We start from the raw sequence: 22,462 nt of genomic DNA on the forward strand, positions 1-22,462 counted from the left end.
AACTGAGATCATTGTAAAAGCAACATCTGATGGCATCATCGACGACCGGACGAAAAGGTACTTAACTGTGGAACATCCAAGAAGTCCATCGATAACGATGTTACCCAAGATACACAAAAACTTAACGGATCCCCCGTTTCGCCCCATCGTCTCCACAAGAGGGTCTATTCATGAACCTACAGGAAAACTAATTGATCGATACCTCCAACCGATGGTCCTTGAACTAAAGAGCTACATAAAAGATACCACTGACTTTTTAAACAAACTATCTGAGGTACAAATTCTGGAAGATGAAGCTATTTGTCTATGCACGGCTGATGTAAAAAGTCTGTACACCTCAATCCCCCATCAAGGAGGGATTGAGGCTGTAGAACAAGCGTTATTATCAGCTCAGATGGACGATTCTCTAAAAGCCTTTATACTTGAACTGATGGTATACACCTTATACCACAGCTACTTCAAACACCAAGATGATTGGTATCTTCAAATGTCGGGCATGGCCATGGGCAATTGTGCAGCACCGACGTACGCGAATTTGTACATGGGGAACTTTGAGAACAATCATATTTATCAAAACACAAACTGGATGAATAATATCAAATTCTATGCACGTTACATTGACGATTTGTTCTTCATTTGGAGAGACACAAAGGAGAATCTAGAACATGCACTTGTAGACCTCAACACCAAAGACGACCGCATTGAATTTACCTGGAATATCAGCAACCAGGAAATTACATTCCTGGATGTCTTGCTTAAACTAACCCCTCATGGAATTGAGACTGACCTTTTTCGGAAACCCACCGACCGCAACAATTCTCTACTTTACAGTAGCTTCCACCAGAACTCTCTTAAAAGACACTTACCCTACAGTCAGATGCTGAGAGTGGTACGAATTGTTTCAAACCCTAACACCAGATTGACCCAACTGGAATCCATGGCCACTAGATTCAGACATAGAGGGTATCCTGATGAAATCCTAAATCAAGCAGTTGAACTAACCTCAACCATATCCAGGACTGAAGCCCTTCAACACAAAACCAAGACTGATGAAAAACGAATGGTTTTAGTATCCAGGTATTCCACCGCAAGCAAAAGCTATAAAAACATCATCCTGAAGCATTGGCGCATTCTGTCGTCAGAACCTGATTTTAAGGATCTCTTCAGGGAACCACCCATCTTCGCATACACCCGTCCCATGAACTTGAAAGAAATCTTATCCAAAACCAACATCACTACCACATCCACTCAACACACTGGAACCCGCCCCTGTTACCATTGTAACAACTGTAACAACATTATAAAAGGCAATTCCCTCAATCACCCCATGCGAGGGTTTAACATTAAACTCAATGTGGACGCAACCTGCGACTCTGCCAACCTGGTCTACCTATTGAAATGCCCCTGTGGCAAAATCTACGTGGGAAAAACCACCCGCAAGATCAAGACCCGAATCAATGAACACAAATCGAACATTCGGACCAGAAACTCCAAATCCAATGTAGCCCTCCACTTCATGGAGGCCAACCACAGCGTGGCACAGTTGAGATATTTAGTTCTTGAACTGGTCCAGAAAGTTGAAGGTAAAGATAACAACAAAATGTTACTCCAACGTGAAACATCTTGGATCTATAGACTCCAGTCACAGAAACCGGCTGGTCTCAATGATCGCACAGAATTAAGCTGCTATTTATAACGGACTACTTTGATGCACTGTATTTTTGTAATTCTGTTGGCTATTAATGTTACTCTCCGTGCACGTTACTTTTCTCATTTCAACCCCTTTCCAATATGGCCGCCTTAGTTCCTCTATCCTTACTACACTCCCGTTATAGTCCGCCTTTCATTTTCACATTTTTTCACGCTTGTGTTCTAGTCCTTCCTTGATCACCATCACCCTTTCCCCACCTTAACTCCGCTTCAACTCCGCGGAGCCATTGAACCTGACACCCTCATGCTGCCATGAGACGCTGATATCTGAAGTAAGTTGTTTATAATCGCAACCGTTTTTCACCTTGTAAAGGACATAAGTCTCAGATAACACTGAGCAGCCCGTTTACTGAACTCCACCGCACCGCACTCGTCCTTTTTGCTTTTAACTCGTTAAAGTCACGAGCCCAGTTTCTTTCACTCGTTTCCCAACCTGGACACATCAGCCTTGTCCCATCCACCTGCCCACTCACCAAACACGCCACCATTAGAACTCTTCCTTCCGCATGATATTCACTTAGTCTCCTTCTTCACTACGTGGGTCTCCTAAGTGCATGAATGCATGAGTGCATGAGATCATTCAACAGCTACAGCCTGGTTTATCCAGGATCCCCATTGATTGATACTCCGTTTATTCTTTCTGTTGTAGTGCTCCTTGACAAAGGACCTCCAGTCCGAAATGCATTGGAGTAAATCCAGCGTCATACAAAGATTTATGTACTTACCGTGATGTTTCATATGATGAAAATATGAATTTCCATGAGGAACGAACGAAATGGATAATAAATTGAAAACTTCAAAAGATAACCTTTTGATTTGAACTTTATTGGAATTCGTCACACCATCTTTGGTGTCTTCGAACCAGAGTCAGTGTGCCCGCCGCAGGGATATGCCTACATTCCTGTAGCATACTCAACTTTGTCTCTAATTCCAGTCGCATCCGAACAGTTGCGATACCTGCAGGAGCACCTCAAAAATCCTTCAAACACTTGCAAACTATCTGATAGAACTGTTAACGTTTGCTGTGCGCCTAGCCCTTATTGTTAGACGAACCAGGATTTCCCAGAGGTGTACACATACACCCACCAAAATGGGCATGGCACAAAGTGAAAAACAGCCACTCAATAAAACAATCATTTGCAATGCAATAGGTCTCACATAAGCGAGAGTGTAAGGTACTGGCATTGTAAATGACAATGCCTTTAATTTATGCGTTTTGAACCAACAAATATATAAAAAGGCATTGTCATTTCTTATGCCAATAGCTCAAAGTCTCGCAAATGCAAGACTACTTTAATGGTGGCTGCTCCCCTTTCTTTAGACGCTGCTTGCTGCATTCAGTTTACAGCGAGCCGCGTCAAAAGAAAGGGGTGTGGCCACCATTAAAGTGAAAGCACGGCATGGGGCGCTTTTACAACAAACAAACAAAAAACATTTGCTTGTGAAATGTCATCACCTAGTGTATTGGTTTGTTTTGATTGTTTTAAAATATGTTTCCAGCCCACTACAGAAATACCCCAAAATGTGCTTCATTTGGGCTTTTCTAATTCTGAAATAACTGCACAGTTTATTTACAGACATTTAAATATTGTTGTGTGGTAGAAAAAAATAACCTCGTACAGCCTTCATCAAGCACTAAACTCCCACCCGCGCCCCCCCCCCCTCTATGGAGCCAGCATGATTGTCACATAAATCCTCTCAATTTGAATCCAGAGAAAGAAAAATAAATACCATGCTCCCTGAAAGAGAGAGTCTGCATTTGACCTCCGTAATTGAATAAACAGTAAATGTGACAAAATGTAACCCCTTGTGTGCAGCGCGAATTTTTGGGCTGCATGGGGGTTTTACAAAGTGGGCGGGATTCGGACAGGCGGGGGCCGTCCTGCGCACACGCCCACCTTGACGCGTGACTGATCTCGGCTGTCACGAGCATTCAAAGGGTTAAAGGCCTGCTTACAAAAATCGAACACTAGTGGAACAATACAATAAATAGGGTTTGGGTAAGGGGAGGGACTAATTCGAGCTGGACAGTTTAAAACAAATAGCAAATTAAAGCAAGCAAATGTGAGTTACAAACCATAAAGCCAATGATAAATGAAGGTCGGATTGCATTCCCAGGGAAGCAGTTGGCAAACCAGACAGCTGCATTGTCTGGCAGGCCTCGATCTAAAAAGCATGTTGGCGGTACACCTACATGAGTGGAAGACATCAAAGGCGGCTTCCTGTACGCCTCTCACAATATAGAAGTTCATGCTGTGATCTGGATCACAGAGAATACGTAAAACACTGTACTGTCTAACGAAAATAGCTCCCAAATCCCATTTTTAAATACCGAAAAAGAAGCCGGCAAACATGTGAAAAGGTCAATACCGTTACTAGGCCACAACAGTCTGGCACAGCGACCACCCCCCCGCATAGCGCATCGGCAGACATGAGTGCCAACTTCTGAGGAACTACTGGGTCTGTCAACAGAGAAAAGCATACATAAGTCAGCCAGCATCAAAGTTTTATTCAAATAGGTGAACAAATAATAGAGCTGGCACAAATACATTTGCCAGCAATTACTATCTCTGCACATAGAAAATCTCAGGCTGCCAAAGACAACACTGCAGACACCAGGAATCACCAACATGGAGGTGGGAAAGTAAAATATCCAAGGCCGATACGGAAATGTGGACTCACTAGGAAGCACAGTGCCAAAAGGCGAAAGCACTGACATACAAAGCTGTACAAAAATTACCTAACAACTACAACCGTCACAGAAGGCTGTGCCAATCCCAGATGTTAGAGTTTCACAGAGAGTGCTAGGCACCAGGATTTTGGAACGTAAAGGTGAATGCAAATACTAGGTATCAAAAGTATACATACAAATGATGCAAGAACCAGAAATCAGAAGGTCCTACAAATACAAGATTTGAGACAGTCGCAGATCTGACTCTTTACAGCACCAGCAATTGGTATTCAGATCTTTAGGATCAGCTAATATAACACAAACCAAAGAGGTGAGCATATGTGCAAGATCGGAGAACGAGCACATCATCAACATCAAAGCCAATCTGTGTGGCATTGCTGCCAAATCTCTTGCTTTTTTTCGGAGTTTTTATACAGCACGAACTTGACCCGAAGGTATCCGGTATCAGAGCGCTTTACAAGAGCACCAGTTGGGTTACAAGAGGACACGGCCCCCTTACCTGCACGCTAATCGGTAATCACCGCATTTTTGCCGGGTCCGGTTCCGGGTGGTGGGGTAATAACGGGCGCCATTTTGGAGTGGTGTGGTGTGGACTCTGAGGGAACACCAGCAGTGAGCGGTCTAGCGCTCCTGACGACCAGAGGGATACCTACTTAAAGCTCCCTCTCCCGCGCAGCGGTTACGCGCAGCGGGCGTGCCTTCGCTGTGCCTGAGTCGTGCCAGAGTCCTGCCCATCTGCGCCCGTCAGCGCTAAGGAAGCGCGGATCGCGGCAGGACTCCAGACTATGACATCATGACTCTGCCTATTATTACCTATCAACTGGCTGCTCTGCTGGCTATCCGTGATCGGATTATCCGGTGTGATTTTCTGCCCGTGGATCCTTTATGCGGTCAGTATCACTGTTCCTGCGGTGCTTGGTCGTTGGATGCCCCTTCCCTTATTCGCTCGTTGGAGTGTCCTTCCCTACATAGTCGTAAGACAGAACTACGGGAACTTAATATTTGAAGTCTTAATGTCAGATCTCTGACAAAGCACTACCAGGAGATATACAATCTTCTTAAAGATGATTCGCCTGATGCGCTTTTCCTCACCGAAACCTGGTTGCAGGATTCAGATACCTCTATACTTAATCTGGCTATCCCACCGGACTTTTCCATTTTTACCCTTAATCGGGCTACTAGGGGAAGGGGAATTGCCATGGTCATTAAGAGCTGCTACCCGTGCGAATGGAAGGCTGTCAAACTTCCAGGGTGTGAAAGTGCTCGTTTTAAAATTTCGTTTAGCTGCCATTTTACTCTTTCGGGCTTGCTAATCTATCGCCCTCCGGGTTGTGACTCGGCCTTTAGGGCTGCTCTCCCGGATCTTATTAGCATAGAGGCATTGGGATGTGCTAATTTTAATGTGATAGAAGATCTTAATCTTCATTTGGACTGCCCGTCTTTGCCCGCTGTTAAGAGCTTTTTGGCCAACTTAGAGGCCCTGCAGCTCTGTCAGCCGATCGATACTCCCACGCACAGAGATGGCCACATTCTCGATCCTTTTTTTACGAATCTGGAGGGAGTTAGGGCTCACTGTCCCACCCAATTGATTTGGACAGATCACATGTTGGTGAAACTGACATGCTCCATATCGGAATCCCCTTTCATATCCCATGATAGACTCGTCCTCAAACGACACTGGAACAAACTTAGCCTGGAGGATTTCTACCGCCTGCTTGAGGTGGCACCACTAGGCCTTCTCACTGAAGTGGATCAGGGGTATGACTCCTTCTGCAAGTGGATCTCGGGTGCCCTCGATTCTTTGATCCCCAAGAGGTGGACTAAGTGTCATCGAAACGAGCCTAGCCCATGGTATGATAACGCCTTGGCGTCACTCAAAAGAGCTTGCAGACAGGCTGAGAGATTATGGAGGAAAGCGTATGATCCCGATTTAAAGGTCTGCTACCTTGTTAAGATTAAAGCTTACCATAGGGCCGTGTGTAGAGCTCAAGCAGCCTTTTATGCTCACGAGTTCCAGAATAACCCGAACCCCTCAAAACTGATTTTTAAGGTGTTAAAAGATCTGATGACGAAGAGGACAGCGGGGGCGGAAATCTGCTCGGACTCCCACTGCGAGGGCTTAGCCTCTTTTTTCCGGGAGAAAGTACAGGCCATCTATCGCTCTTTCCCGACGGGAGTGTCTACACCAGAGCGGGTTAGCTGTACTTTGAGAGACAGTGACTGCCTCATGACTCTGCCTCCCCTGTCTATGGAGGCCTTTGATTCTCTTAGCCTCAAAATCAAATCGGGATCCCCGGCAGATCCGCTGAAACCGGCCCAGCTGATGAAACTATCATCGTCATGCAGCACTCCGGTGCTTTCCTTGATCAACCTATCGCTCTCCTCTGGGAGAGTCCCCGCCAGGTGGAAGCAGGCTGTAGTCACGCCTATTCTGAAAAAGCCAACTCTAGACCCTCTCAAGCCTGAGAACTACCGGCCTATCTCGTTGCTTCCTTGGGCCACGAAAGTCGCGGAGGCCCATGTGATCACCATTCTGGTAGACCACCTAGCTAGGGCTAACATTCTTGACCCTACCCAGAATGGGTTCCGTGCGGGCCACAGCACGGAGACGGCCCTATTCTCCATGGTCGAACACCTGCGTTCCGTGCTTGATGCTGGTCGAACGGCGGCACTGTTGCTATTAGATCTTAGTGCCGCGTTCGACACAGTCTCGCACGGGATTTTGCTTCAACGACTTGAGGAGGTGGGGGTCGCAGGCTCCGCCCTGTGCTGGTTTCGATCTTTTCTCGCTGACAGGTCATTCCAGGTCGCGATTCCGCCCGGTAAGTCGAAAATCTATCCGCTAGACCTGGGGGTCCACAGGGGTCATCGCTGAGTCCCACTCTATTCAATCTCTACGTGAGGCCGCTGGCTGCGGTCGTCAAGCTATGGGGCCTGACGATGGTCTCATATGCTGACGATACGCAGCTGGCGGTCACGCTGAGTGGGGACTCAGACATGGAGGCCCTCAGGTTCTGTGACGGCTTACGGGCGGTGGCCAACTGGATGAATGCCAACTGTCTCCAGTTGAACACCAAGAAGACTGAGGTCATGGTAGTCGGCAAGCAGGCGGTATTGTGGGGCGACAGGTGGTGGCCTTCTGAATTGGGCGTGACTCCATCTCCAGTATCGGAGATAAAGAATCTGGGGGTATGGCTTGATCCGTCCCTCAGTTTCATCTTCCATACCAAGAAGGTGGCAGCTTCTTGCTATGGCATTATTAGAGGACTCAGGCCAATCCTTAGATTCTTCAATGCCCCCACCAGGCAGCTGGTGGTTCAAGCATCAGTGTTGTCCCGGCTAAATTATGCCAACTCGCTTTTGGCTGGGATCAACCTATCCGAACTTTCTCGACTGCAGCGAGTTCAGAATGCGGCAGCCAGAGTAGTGCTGGGTCTATCAAGGCGTAGCTCGGTTGCTAAATCTCTACACTCTCTTCACTGGCTTCCGGTACACCAGAGGATTAAATTCAAGGTTTTATGCCTTGCATTTAAAATCCTCAAGGGCACATCTCCCCAAATCTTGGGAGAATTTGCTCATACCATATGTCCCTTTGCGAGCTCTTAGATCCGTAGGTCAAAATTTGGCTGTTGTTCCGCGTTTTAGACTTAGTAGAGTTGGTGGCCGCTCCTTTTGAGTCTTAGCGGCAAATTGGTTGAATTCTCTCCCGGTGCATATTCGAGCTATGGACAATCTTCTTTTGTTCAGACGGGCCAACAAAACTATTTTATTTGTTTAGCCCTCATGCTGTATTCTGTGACCCCTTTGGTTTTCTGCGGTGTTGTGTTGTTCTGATCTTGTCAAAGCGCCAGGACGCCCCTTTGCTGGGGCAGCTGTGCGCGATACAAATAAAAATAACATAACATAACATTCATTTTTGTTAGGCACAGGGAGATTAAGTGATATGGGTTGTATGTTCTTACTTTGCATTCCGTTGCAATGCATGCCTTTACCACGCATGCGTTACAATGGAATGGTATTTCTACGCATTTGCTTTTCCTCGAATTCTTCCGTTGTGACGTCATACGTCGTTAAGAGGAAGCAGAAGTTTTTTCCGCTTTCTCTTAAACGACGTTGATTGTCTGCATATCCCGACGTGACTTCTGGTGAGTTTTTGTTTCGGGGGGGGGGGGGGGGGGAAAGACTCCCCCAAGCCCCCTTTTTTTACTTTTAACCTTTACCACATATGCCTTTACTACATACCTCGTAGTAAAGGTATGCGTGGTAAAGGCTTTCGTGACAACCACGCATGCATTGTACTGCATGCGTGGTTAAGGTATTCGTGGAAACGGAAGCGTTGTAGTGGCCGTTTCCCGTGATTTGCCTAGAATCACAGGATGTTGAGCGTCATTGCCGAGACTCGAACCCGGTTACCCAGATGAGATCTGCCACCCTAGCCGTTAGGCCACATCCTTGTGTAGTCAGGGTTTTACAAGCGTTATTGCTGTGGAAGCGGAGGTGCCCTCATCAAACTAAAAGCACTTTTTTTTTGCTAAAAGCTAAAGTTATTTTTGTTCTCAAGAAGCACACATTGCCATAGTAGTCTCTGGCATTTTGGAAACTACACTGTATGTGTACGTGCTCTATGTGACAGGCAGAAGAGTAACGCCCATAGCGCTCAAAAAGCTTCATTCCCTACCCCATACCCCATACCCCAAACCCCCCATACCCCTCTTGTCATCGTGTGTGTCAGCCCGGGCTGGGACAGCTTCCCAGACACACACACAGTTTTTGAGCTGCTGTAGGCTGGCTGGTCTGGCGTTCGTCTTATTGCAGCCGCACCCGAGTACTCCACCAGTCTTTAGAGGACGATTTACTTGTTAACGAGGCTTTCTTGTTTTTTCACCCCTTCTTAGAGCCCCTGCATCTCGCTGGAAGAATTGCCCCACCCCCCAAGAAAATTGTATTACCCTCCCCCCAACCCCCTCCCCTCCCCCCCACCTCTTCCCATGAAAGCTCCACAAAGCAAGGACACGGGCAATCATATACCTGGCAACCAAGAACCACTGAATGTGTTGAGTGAGCCGAGAAACAGTTTGAAACTACCTGGAGGAAGGAGCGCCGGCTTTGCCTTCTTAAGGGGTTGAACCCTTTTTGATGGCTCAGCAACAGCTATTACTTTTTGGTGAATTCTCGTTTTTGTGCCTCCAAATTTACCATGGTGCCGTTCTTACCTGTTACAGTTATATGTGTCTCCATATAAAGAACAGTTTATTACTTCTGTTCAGAAGACTGAATGTGGAGAGCCTAAACTCGGTGGGATAAGTTTAGTGTGAGCTGTTGGGCAGAGAGAAGTTCGATATTCACCTGTGAGCAGAGGTTATGCCTGGATGACTGCTGGTCGGCAGCACAAGATGCTACATGTTCACAAGTAGGAAGGGTGAAAAGCTGGGAGTCTCTCGTGGGCAGTGTGGCAAGATGCACGTACTCTAGAGGGCAGCAAGCGAAGTGGGCAGTGTGAGAAATCAGGCACACAGCCATGAGCAGTCTGACGCTGGATGCGCACTAGTGGGCAGTGCAAGAAGCTCGACCTGCACCGGTGAGAAGTGTGAGAAGATTCAGTAATGCTCATGGGCAGTAGCAAACGCTAAATCCGAGGGCACACCGTGAGAACCTGATGAGCAGAAGAGGGTAGCGTGAGAAACTCCTCCGTGATTTCAATGTGGCACCTTTCACCAACACCAAACGCAAGCCCTAAATACACCCATTTGTCCGGACACTTCTCTGTATGGAAGGCGAGCCACAGAATAAAATGACAGGTGATTGAGCAATCAACACAGGCACAGAAAGCACGACATAAAACACAGGGGTGCAGAGCTGCCTAACGCGGAGCCAGAAGAGGGAAACAAGACTGAGCAGGCAAGTGAACCTGTTCTCTGCCTGGCATGAGCTGTGTGCAAATGCCCACGGGCACGGGATGTGAAACACCGAGTAATAAAACTCAAGGTTTCTCCAGACAAAACTTGGGCGATTGTCCACCGAACACCCCCTCATAGTAAAGCCAGCAGGGCATGCACCCACCCCAACCTACCCGATCCTGTATAGGGTCCTCTAGCAGGAGCGACTTCAGGGCACGGAGTACACGCCGCGCGGCAGCCCTGCCCTCTCACCTCCCTGCTTCCGTCTGCAAGAGCGAGAATGGCAGGCGGCCCCGGGTCTCTCCAAACAGGTCTGGCGTGTTTGCGTTAGCACCGTCAGCGACGTCTCAGCCTCCACGGGCTGTCAGGGATCAGGAAGCAGGTAAAAGGGGACGAGGAGGGGCCGCAGGGCGCAGCCCCGTGGAGTCGCCTTCCTGGAGATCTGGCAGCAATAATACTACAAGTACCTGGTGATTGTTTGCCGAGGCTTTGGTGTTGATAAGTACCGGATCTCATGCCAAGTCCAACAGTGGCGTCAGTGCCAGCGCGAAATGCTACAGCAGTGTGCCAAGCTACAGCGAGCACAGCTGCCCCGCGTTCACACCGTCACTCCTGAAACAAGCATTGGCAAAGCCAATCGGTCTCACCTATACAAGAGCTATTGTCATTGGCACTGTGCTTTTGCCATGCTGTACACAAGTGTGGCTGCAGTTCAGCATATGTGAATATATGATTTCAAGTTCCACGCATGCCTTTACCACGCAAATTTTACTTCGCATGTGTCTTTTGCACGCAGCATTTGACAACGCATGTTTTTACTCCGCAATCATAACGTTACGAAACATCTGACGTCCCATTTACATAATGATACTGATAGGCTACATGCAGTACGAAGGAAAAGATCGATGTTTTAAACAATAATAAACAGATTCCCTTACATTATATTTTGATTTTTTTCATAATGCGCTTAATTAATACCCTAATTTACAAAGTTTTGATTCATATCTTACCCCTGTACGTCTTTCACCATCAGCCCTTTCTTCCACCGACCACGGAAACAAGCGTCAAAACACGTCTATCAAAACTGATAACGGACTTCTATTATGACGTGCTCTTTTACTTCAGCGTTTTGAGGCATTGTAGAGCGTTTTTTTTTACGTTTTTGAAATTTTCTTCTTATTTATTTATTATTATCCGCTTGTTTTTTTTTTGGGGGGGGGAGACCCCCCCAACCCCCCCTAGCCTCCCCCCAGTCCCCCCCCCAGCCCCTTAATCCCCCCTCCCCCCAGCCCCCCAAAGCCAACGCAGATCGTACTTGCGGAACGACGACAGGAAGGAATACCACTCGCGTGGTAAAGACGGTCGTTGAAGGTTTACGCGTGGGAAAGACCTTTGCGTGGTGAGTGACGCGTGGTAAACGTTATGCGTGTTATTTGCTTCGTGGTAAATGATGTTTCCCAATCGTTTGTGGCGTGGAGTGTCCTAGAGTAGGGTGGTGAGAGTAGTGTCGTAGACTGGATTTGTTGGACTAGAGAGTGTCGTAGAGTGGAGTGGGGTAGAATGTTGTAGAGGGGGCAGAGTTCAGTGACAGATTCATAGAGTGCAGTGTCAGAGTGGCGTGGGGAGCCGCATCGCCCTTGGTATCCGGAGAGGACGGAGGAGCAAAACTACGAGTCCCAGGGGGCCATTTCGCTGACCACACCTGAGCCAGCTTGCAGCCATCAGCGAGACTACTTATCTCATCACAGCAACAGCTGCGCGGTTCGCGCGCGGTTGCGTGCCGGGCGAAGCCCGGGCCAAGGGCGGGCCCGTTTGAGCCCGTTCGAGCACCGCTCGAGGATGGGACGGGGCCACCCCTTTTCAACGACCCTCAAGGTGAGAGGACATTGATGACTGTGGTATCTGGTTTAAATACGGTTTAAATCCAGCGACAGCGTGTAGACTGCTTAAAGGCTACCCCACTTAAGCATTATTTGTGTGAAGATTTTCACTGCCGCAGAATGCCTCCAAAAGCAGTGAAGGGAGGGAATCTAGCCTCTACTGGTACTATCGTAGGATCATTGGACACATTTATTGTTCGGGCATCATCCATTTTAGCCCATGAGATTGATGTGGTAGAGAAACGATTGTCTTTAGATCCTGCCTTCAATAAACGCTCGTCAATAGGATATCTGGCGAGAGTGGCGTCCCCAAGTCGAGGTTGTGTTGTTTCCCCCGGCGGGGGTTCGGGGGTAAACGTCTCTACCCATTCTGTTATTGTCCATCCGGTATGTGGGGAGCCAGCTCACCTAAGTATTAACCAGAATAACTCACAGGAAGTAGGTAATAGCTCTATGGAACCTACTGGTTTGCCCAACCACAGCAAGAGATCCACAAGGGCATGCCGTACGCAGGAAGTGAGACATACGCAAACAATGCCGTCAATAAAAAGAAAGCGAGGTGGTGCAGCCCCCAGAGGAAGAAAAGCTAAGGTAAAGAGGACTTATTGTATCTGATGGACTTTCTGGGACCACAGCCGTGTCACCAAACACTATTGACACTATTGAGACCTTATCTCCGGTGACAGTAACGGTAGACCCAGGGATGGATGCCCCGTCGGACTGGTCGCAGGATATATGGGACAAGCTTGAGCAGCTTTTTTATAGGTCCTGTATCCCAATTTATGATAGATTAGATTTCAAGGAAAAGAGACTGTCAATTCTTGAAGTCGAGAGGGACAAGGCTGATGATGCTAGAGGGTCTATGGTTAGTGCAGGGAATAGGCTAGGAGTAGAAGTAGCTCCAGAGGTACCCCCAAACCCGGATTTGTTAACGCAGTCTAATCAGGTAAAGGATTTGAGAAATGCTGTTACACTGCCTGTTAGTAATGTAGCTGCTCAAGCCAATATGGGTAGTGGTATGGGAGTTTCGCAATTAGGAGGGAAGGACACGGGTATGGGTGGCCAGAACTTAGGATTCAGGGGTGATGGTATTTGCAAACGGGTGATTAATGATCCATCGCCAGATGGTCTCCCATGTATAGATCTCCCCCAGGCCTCCGCCCCATATGTATGTATTTTGACAGGGGTCCCATCATTAAGATCAGGCCAGCGTGAGGACTATTTAGACCTCAAAAATAAAGTGTGTCTACTGGCTCAATACGAATCGTTCCTTACCCCATGGTGTGTCGGCCGAAATCCTTTTTGCTAGGAGGGTAAATTGGGTGGGGCCGAGAATGAAAAATATAAAGGGGGACAGTATAATCATCAACTTTAGGGATCGAAGAGTTGTTGAGCACATTTGCAGCTGGGATCTGCAAGGCACAGAATCACTTATATGTGCTTACCAGGCAGGCAGGACCAGGCCTGTCCGAGGGCCTGGGGGTGGGTTTGGGGTCCCAGTAGGGAATAGGTATGATGCTCTATCTGGGCTGGAGGAGTGTGATTGACAACGAAACTCCCCCAGCCACCAAGTGATAGTGTGTGGACCTATGGTTGATGCCTTCCCCCTTTCTGTTAAAAAAGTAGGTGGCATGGCCAGCTCTGGTGCTAGTTTAATTATTACTTCGCCCTCAAGAACTCTGGGGAGTACAGCTCCAGTTGTCGTAAGCCCAAGGCTCCCTAGTAGTAGTGACTTGGCTAACATTGGCGTTACCTCATTTACCCTCTCGCCCCCGAGAATCACGGGGAGCATACGCTCAGTAGTTGTAAATCCTAGGCCCCCTAGTGGAGCCGTGGTCAGGGGATTGATATCAACTCCGGGACGGATATCTGGGGACAATTTGACCCGTACACAGGAAAGATGGCCTATGGACATGAGTAGGACAGTACACGGAGCTACCGCAGTAACGCTCTTGTCCTGGAATATTGCAGGGTTGGGTTCCAAACTTGAGGTCCCCGAGTGGTCAGATTTTAGAGGCCCACGATATATGCCTCTTTCAAGAGACGTGGGCGGTAGAGCCCGTGTTTCCATTAGGGTACCTCCTATTCCTATTTCCCGCAGTGAAGCCAGCGAAAGGTCGTGCCATGGGAGTTCTGATGGTCTGGGTCCGGCAGACGTTGCGCTGTAAAAAATACCAGATGCCCATTAACAATATTGATATCTTTGGGATAAAGGTCATCCCAGAGCAATGCTCTAACTTGTGCATTTTTAATGTCTATGCAAGGGCACTTAAGGGACAGCGGAGGTCAGAGGTTGTTGCAGACCTGGAAGGGTGGGTGGAAGGTGTGCCGAGGAACATTGGTGTGATAATTGGGGGGGATTTTAATACCACGTTCGAACCACTAGGACCAGAGGATCAGTGACTTACAGAGGAAGAAGACGCAAGATGGGGCATACCCTCTTTAGAGATTGAGCCAATCAATAGGTGGACTGAGGCAGCAATCCAAATGAAGGGGATGTCCGTAGGCCAGCAGTTGAGGGCCCTAAATGGGCGCTCATTGTCTGACAGGCGGGGGGCCAACACTTTTAATAATGGGCTCAGATCAAGTCGTATTGATTATATTCTGGTAAGCCTGCCAATGTGGCGGTCTGTAAGGGATATGGTCGTTACATCCCGGCTGAAAAGTGATCACGACCCGCTTGTTGTTACAATGACAGGTTTGTTTGGTGATGTCTCACCTAAAGGGGTGGAGGAAGGGGCTGCTGAGGTGGTAATATTCAATGACATGCGTCATTTGAAATGGCGAAATGTTTCCGAACTCCCAGAAGTATTATTAGCCATAAATAAGGAGGTTGATAGGGTAGTGGAGGAGTGGGGGACTGGGGAGGGAAATCAGATCCTGCTGTCAAAGATTGCGGAGACGCACACTATCCTTTACGACCGGTTAAAACTATTCTTCTGTAAACCTGGCAACACCAAGAAAACAAGGTATAAGAAAGTGGAAGGATGGTACAATGAAAAGTGCCGCCAGTCCCGGAGGATACTAGGGATTGAGTTAGGTGTTGGGGACTTAGAAAAAGTAAGATTGGCACGGGATTCCAACAGGAAGGTAGTAAAAGAAGCAAAGCAAGCCTGGGACCAGGCTAGATGGTTGGAGCTTAAGGAAGCATGCTTGTCCCGAAACTCTAAAATATTCTGGGACATGTACAAGTGGGATAGGGGGCGGGAGGGGAGTCCAGACCCCCCCCACCCCCAGAACAATGTTGCCCAACATTTATGGGTCGAATATTTTGAACCCCAATATGCCTCCACAGAGGATGAGGTGAAAACGGACTTGTATGTTCACTCTTATTTTCCTGGCGGGATCTTTACATTAGTAGATGTTGACAGGGCAGTAGATTCCATTACACCGGGTCGTGCCCCAGGAATGGATAGCATCCCTGCGGATGTCTTTTTAAGTTATAAACCCTCCTGGCGATTGTACATTAAATATCTAGCAAACGCAATCACCTGCGGCGCTCCAATTCCGGCATCCTGGAAAGGGGCCGAGATAATCCCAATATTTAAGAAGGGTGACAAATCGCAAGTAGCTTTATCGACTCCATCCAAAAGATTATGGGAAGGCTGATCTTACAAAAAGTGCAGTCATGGATGGATGACGAGCAAATTTTAACTTCACTGCAGGCGGGTTTTCGGCCCCTTACCAGTACCATTGATCAGGTCATCCGCTTTATTAATATCTATTGGAAGACAGTTGTTCTGGGAAAGGGGGCCCTGTACGCGGTATTTGTGGATCTGAAAGCAGCCTTTGATTTGGTGCCCCGACGTAGGCTGTGGGAGGTCCTAAGCCAAATGGGGATGTCTCCTGAGTGATTGTCCCTAATTATCCGCTTACATGAGGGAAACCATGCACGGGTTCGGTGGGGGGCCAGGGGAGAGGTTACCGAGTCATTCACCATGAGTAGGTGAGTGCGGCAGGGTTGTGTGCTCGCACCGACCCTGTTCTCGCTCTTCGTCAACGGGGTGGCCGATTTCTTCTTCGCGGCCCCTCGGACGCTCCGTTGCTGGCGAAAGAGTTTATACCCATCCTCATGTTTGCAGATGATACTTTAATCATCTCCAAGACTCCCAGCGGCCTGCAAAACGCGCTAAAGAGGTTTGAGGACTTTTGCTTGATCCGAGGCCTTGTAATTAATACAGGAAAAACAAAGTTTATGTCTTTCAACGAGCATAGATCATTCCAGGGTAAGTTATACATGAATAATGCACCTCTTGAAAGGGTTGATGCTTTTACCTAACTAGGAGTTACGCTACAGGCAAATATGGGGTGGTCAAAGCAAGTTGATATGGCCACATTGAAACATAAGCAGCAGGCTGGGATCCTCGCTGGAAAGTTTAGATCCTCCTTGATCAAACCGATCAGCCCACTGATGGAGATTTATAACATGAAAGTGTTAAGCTCTGCCCTTTATGGAGCGGAACTTAGGGGGTTTTCGAACCTATCGACCTTATCTGCCGCAGAAAACTCCTTTCTTCGAAATGTAACTAGTGCCCCAAAAAGTACGCCAATCCGCCCACTGCTGTTTGATTTGGGAAGAAATGCAGTAATGGATATGGCGAAACTCCGCCTGCTTTTATATTGGCGTAGGTTGTGGTGTCCAGCTGAGTTGGCACATTATGCTAAAGGAGTTAAAGATGTAATGAATAATGACAGTTTCCATGTGGTTAAATGGCTGAGAGAGGTTAGGTCACTGTTGGGGAGCTTAGGTCTGAGTAATCTATGGACTGATCCGCTTAATGCTTCATTCCCCTCCAAGAAATCCCTGAAGGAAATGTATTGGGGTATGGTTATGACATCAGTATGTTCTGGGGGATTAGTAGGGCGCTTGACCGGCCAGTTTTTAGATTTTAAGACAAGGCCTGGCTTAGAGCAGTACTGGGACGCCATCGAAAAACCAACTGACCGGAAGTTGTATTTCCAACTAAGGGTTGGTACCCTTCCCGTCAGGGCGTTTACCAGCAAATGGAAAGAGGCTAGTGAGAAGGAGTGCCCTAAGTGCAAGGACAAGCAGGAATCAGTTAGTCATTTGTTGTTTTTTTGCCCCTTATACAAAAAACCGCGTGCAATGTGGGTAATACAGATTTGCAAGTTGTTAGGTTTCAATAGGCATAATGAGGCCTTGAGAGTTTTATCTACGAATCCAACATTACCTATAGCAATTGCAGTGGCAACATTTTTGGGTTGGGCCTGGTCTATTCGTGCCAGGGAGCTTTCTGTAACAATGTTGAGTTAATTTTATGATGTCACCCTCCTTTTATTCTCTGTATTGAATCACCTATGAATTAACTGGGATTATCTGAAAATATAGATCTATGAACTTAATTGATTTTAAAGTCCATTTATCCGACAGTGCGCTGATGTTTAATATATCTTTTAAGGAGTAATTGCTTTAAGGCAAACAGATATTTATAGATTTTAAATTTTGTGTGTAATGTATATGTTTGTGCTTTTATGACAAAACTGTAGAATAAAGCTATTTGAACTTGAACTTGAGTGGCGTGGATTGGGGAAGTGGGGTGGATTGACTGGAGTGAATTTGATTGGATTGGGGTACAGTGGGCTAGAATGAGTGGGGTGGATAGGAGTGGGTGGACTGAAATGGGGCGAGGTGGATTGGAGTAGGGCAGATTGGGATGAGATGGAATGAAGTAGGCTAATTGTCTTGGATTGGAGTGGGCAGACTTTTTTGGACTTTAGCTGGGCGGATTGGAGTGGGCAGACTGTTTTGGACTGGAGTGGGGCGGATTGTAGTGAGGCAGATTGGAGTAGACTGGAGTGGGGCAGATCGGAGTGGGGGAACTGGAGATTGGTAAATTGAAGTGGGAAGGGTTGTGAGGGTTGGAGTGTAGTGGACAGAATGGATTTGAATGAGTGGTTTTTGATTGGTCTGGGGTGCATTGGGTTGAGTAGGGCAGTCTGGATTGAGTGGGGTGGATTGGGCTGTACTGTGTGTTAAAGCATCATTCAAGAAATTACACACAAAAAAGAAACAAAGTTGCTTTGCACAAAATAATATTTTTGAGAACAGCACCCACAAGCAAAAAGAAACGAAAACATGAGTGCAAAATGAGAAAAGAAGACTGGTCAAATACAATAAAGTTACCTATAGAAAATACATCTTTGCAATTGTGTTTGTCTTGCTGGGCACATTTTTGCAGGACACATGCCTTCTGTTTGCTGGGCACTAAGAGTTGAACAGAAAAAGTAATACCTCTATCAGGTCAGTAGCAGCAGACGAGCACACAAATAACGAAATTACACACAGGCCCTATATCCTCCCATCACACACTCTGGATTATGGACATTGCTTACAGCCGCCCACCTGGACCTTTGCAAGGTATTTGTTTCACTGCAAGCTATTCCTTGCTCAATCGCCTTACTCCATTCATGCTGGAGTATTGCATTCCTTGTACCATCCCCTTACTGCAGCATGCAGTAGTGCCTGAACAAGGCACTTTTCATTCATGCTGGAGTATTGCCGTTCCATTTTCCTCTGCTTAAGCTATTCATGCTCCAGCACGATCGTTCCTTGCAACCCATACCCCTTAACGATATCATGCTGTACTACAGTGGCTAGCGTTCTCCATCCTCTTAATGCAGCCATGTTGGAGTGCTACCGTTCTCTTCTCAGTACTTTCCATGCCATCTTGTACTTATTGTGGGAATTACTATTCCTAGAGGAGGCGAGCTGTAGTACTGACAGGAGTTTCTAAATTCCCCTTCTGCATTCATGTCACAGAAACGTCATCCATGTGCTATCTCTTTACTGCAGGAGTGCTACAGTACAGGTTTTCCTGCTTGTTTCTCTTTACTCCAGGTGGCTTTCGATGCACAGAAGCGGCAGAGTTCATGCTGCTGGCAGTAGTCGAGTCAAGATGGATAAAGGTAGTGTAGAAGCTCACATCCTATTAAGCTGTAAACCATTACATATTACTAACTTGCTTAGGAAAGCAGTAATGTAGCGTGGCTCCTTGGGGGTGCCTAGCACCAAGCCCACTGTATCATGACATTATTCTTCACTGTCTTAGTCTATAACATGCAGTGCTCCTTAGGGATCATCCCAGGCTTTGCTGGTATCTAATGTTTATACTCAAGTATTCACTTTAAGTCATTCTTTTTATGACATAAGCAGAGGACACCCTTCTCACGATGAAACTCCAGGGCACAAAGGTGTTTTTTCATGATACATTTGCACTGCATCTCAAGCACATTGTTTACTAGATGCCAAAAAACATCACCAAATCAGAACGAAGGTGAATTCTCCTCAACCTTAACCATCAATTTGACTTGGACTTTGAGTAGGAGTTGTGCTGGACCGCGTAAAACATGTCAGTTCGTTGCCCTCTACTGTGGTTTATGCCTTCATGTAGTACCCATCAAGAAGAAGTACACATTAACACTCATCAGCGATATCTTAAACTCTATTAAGGGTGCTAACATCACCACATTAGATTTATCTGGAGCCTACAATGTGCTTCTTATTTAAAAAAGGAAACACATGAAAGATTGCTTTAGGGCTTAATTTGGGCAGTACTAGCAGGGTGTTATGCTTTTTGGACATTGCAAGACACCAGCTGTGTTTCAAAGATACATCAACCATGTTTTTGGGGAAATTCTCAGTTTGCAGTTTTGAACTCAACAATATTCTTCTTGGTAATTTTTTCCCCCAAGAAGGCGGCCCACGTTAGGAACATATAAAGGAGATCTTAAGATGTCTCTGACAGACAGATCCAGTTATCTGTGAAACTCGAAAATGTGACCGGAGGCTAGGATTATGCTTTCTTCATACACATTTATTTCCAACAGCATGCATAAAACAAAACTTAAACACAGTTTCCCACTAACCTGTGAGAAAATGCAGTAGTTCGAGGTCTAGAATCACCTGTGGGGTCATCTGCATCAGTCCCCTCGTCTGACTGGATAGGGATCACCGGTGGTGCATATTTGGGGGTGACAATGTCCCCGAAGCATCTCACTGCTAGCTCCTCTAGGAAGTCCAGCTGAGGTGGAGTCACGCCAGGAAAGCCTCCTCAAACCTGTCAAAGCTGTCTGCAGAATTGGCTTGCTCCCATTTTTGTTCAGCTTTCGTCTTGGCAAGTTTATGTCCCTGTGGCCTCTGGAGCTGCACCCCAGTAGAGTTGTTCAGTGTGGCAAGATGCAACCAATAGTAGTTGCTTCCCAAAAGCCAATAGAGTTTCGTTCACTGCCTTCCTTACCGAAGCATCTACTGAAAAACCCTTGCTCTCACGGAGTGGCATCTTCCCTATCCTCCTCTGGGAATATTGAGTCAATGATTCCCTGTACGTGGAGTAGAAAATGATTCCTTCTTTAAAGGACTTTGGTAAAAATAACTGTGTTCACATGTTTGGCTGGTGTGGTTACTATCACCCCACAGAACTGAAACAGGGATCCCACTGCCTGTGCTATATTCTCAATCTATGTTATAATATGTACCTTGAACAGGAGGCATTTAGGGTATAGAGACAGTGGTCAGATGAGGTGCCGTCTTTTTTCCTTCCAGAAAACTTTACAGTGTCAGATTCAAAGGCAATATATGCATAGCACCTGGCAGCTTTCAAAATTCCCTCTTCTCCGAGTGCACGTGGGACCAACAGGAGCCACACCTGGCAAAGCGAGCACGCTGCACTTATAGGACTGTCAAGATAGGCACTGGATTGCCTGTAACAAAGCCCCCTCGGCCACCAGCTGAAAGAAGCTGGTTAGCACACACAACATGATGCTGGTAAAATGGATACAAAGCTCAATATGAACAAGGTACAACGTTATCCAAGAGACACTGGAGTAAACATTCCTGCAGCTCCAATCAGTCTTATCCACTCCATTCTTGCCAAGATGAAAGAACTGCAAGAGGACTATATATTTTTAATGCATTGAATTCTTCCACAAGACCATGCCAACAAAAAACAAGCATTTGCAATGCAATAGGTCTCGCATTAGGAAAGTTTGAGCTATTGGTATTTTAAATGACATTTTTTATTTATGTGTTGGTTTTGAAAAAAGCTAAATGAATAGCTTTGTCATTTACAATTCCAATAGTTATAACTTTCGCAAATGTGACACCTATAGCATTTGTAATGCAATATGTGTTGTATTTACGTGACTTAGATGTATTGATATTACAAATAACAATGGCTTAATTTTTTAAATAATTAATACTTAAATAAAAGTTATTGTAATTTATAATGGCAATAGCTTAAACTTTTGTAAAGAACTTTTCTGAAGATTATGTTCAGTGTATTTTATTGTGACGAAAATCCAAGAACAGAAGTGTAATATTAACATCTTTTTGTGACATTTGTAATAAAGCTTAAAACATTGAGAGAACATATTTGAACCAGTTGTTGTTGAATGGTTGCACAGATTGATGCTGTGGTGGCGCCGAGTGATGTTGTAGTGGCGACGAGTGATGCTGTGGCGTTCAGTGATGCTGTGGTAGAGCATAGTGATGTTGTGGTGTCCCTGAGTGATGCTGTGGTGGCACTGAGTGATGTGGTGGTGGCGACGAGTGACGCTGTGGAGTTCAGTGATGCTGTGGTAGCGCATAGTGATGTTGTGGTACCCCCGAGTGATCCTGTGGTGGTGCCCCTGAGTGACCGTAACAAGTGCATGCGTTTTTTCAGACTCCTATTCAAAGAGCGATGCAGCCAGTACTCCAGACTGTGTCAACGGTCAGGCTGGCACAGAATCCGAACTGAACGAACTATGCGGGGAGTGAACTATTGGGCACTGCAGGGGGGAGGGGGAGAATGGAAGTGTGAAATGTTGCACTTTGTGCCAGTTGGGATTGTTGGATAGGGCGCGGGTGGGAGCAGCGGGATGGGGGTGCAGGATGCTGAGTTTGGGAGTTGTGCAAGTTTGGATTATGTAGCATCACTGTGGTTAGCAGAGGTAGTGTGAAGTTGAAATAACAAACGAAATTTGTGCTACAAAACACAGCATCTCTAGGCTCAGCAATTGTACTTTAACTAGACTGTGCACAGCACACTGACTCTACACATTCAATTGAACCATGAACCGGTCGTACAGGGCCAGGCCAGGCGAACAAGAAGTACAAATTGCAGAGTGCCCTTGGCGCTTGGGGATGGCTCCTAGAGATGCCTTTGCATGGGTTAAGGATGCTCACGGAAACAGCCAATTAGCCTCAGTCTCTAAAGAAACTTGAGGGCAAGGATAAAGGTGCATGACCGGAGTGTCGTGGCATCACCTGATGGGACCCTGAG

The 22,462-nt window shown here is 46.7% G+C and overlaps 1 protein-coding gene across 5 annotated transcripts in view; it reads right to left on the reverse strand.

The window, feature by feature from the left end:
- LOC144770575 (carnitine O-palmitoyltransferase 1, liver isoform-like) overlaps window positions 1-22,462 on the reverse strand; it is a 525,217-nt gene that overhangs the window by 480,152 nt on the left and 22,603 nt on the right. Inside the window, exon 1 of one of the 5 annotated variants that reach the window (XM_078655217.1) lies at window positions 10,473-10,893. The exons of 2 other annotated variants lie outside the window; for them this stretch is intronic. The gene's annotated coding sequence lies outside the window, so the exon portion shown is untranslated. Of the gene's footprint in view, window positions 1-10,472; window positions 10,894-22,462 lie in introns of those variants that run through there. 2 more of the 5 variants (XM_078655219.1, XM_078655220.1) reach the window with 2 other exon arrangements.

Source organism: Lissotriton helveticus, chromosome 7 (genome assembly GCF_964261635.1).
Source record: "Lissotriton helveticus chromosome 7, aLisHel1.1, whole genome shotgun sequence".
Classification (NCBI taxonomy): Eukaryota; Metazoa; Chordata; class Amphibia; order Caudata; family Salamandridae; genus Lissotriton; species Lissotriton helveticus.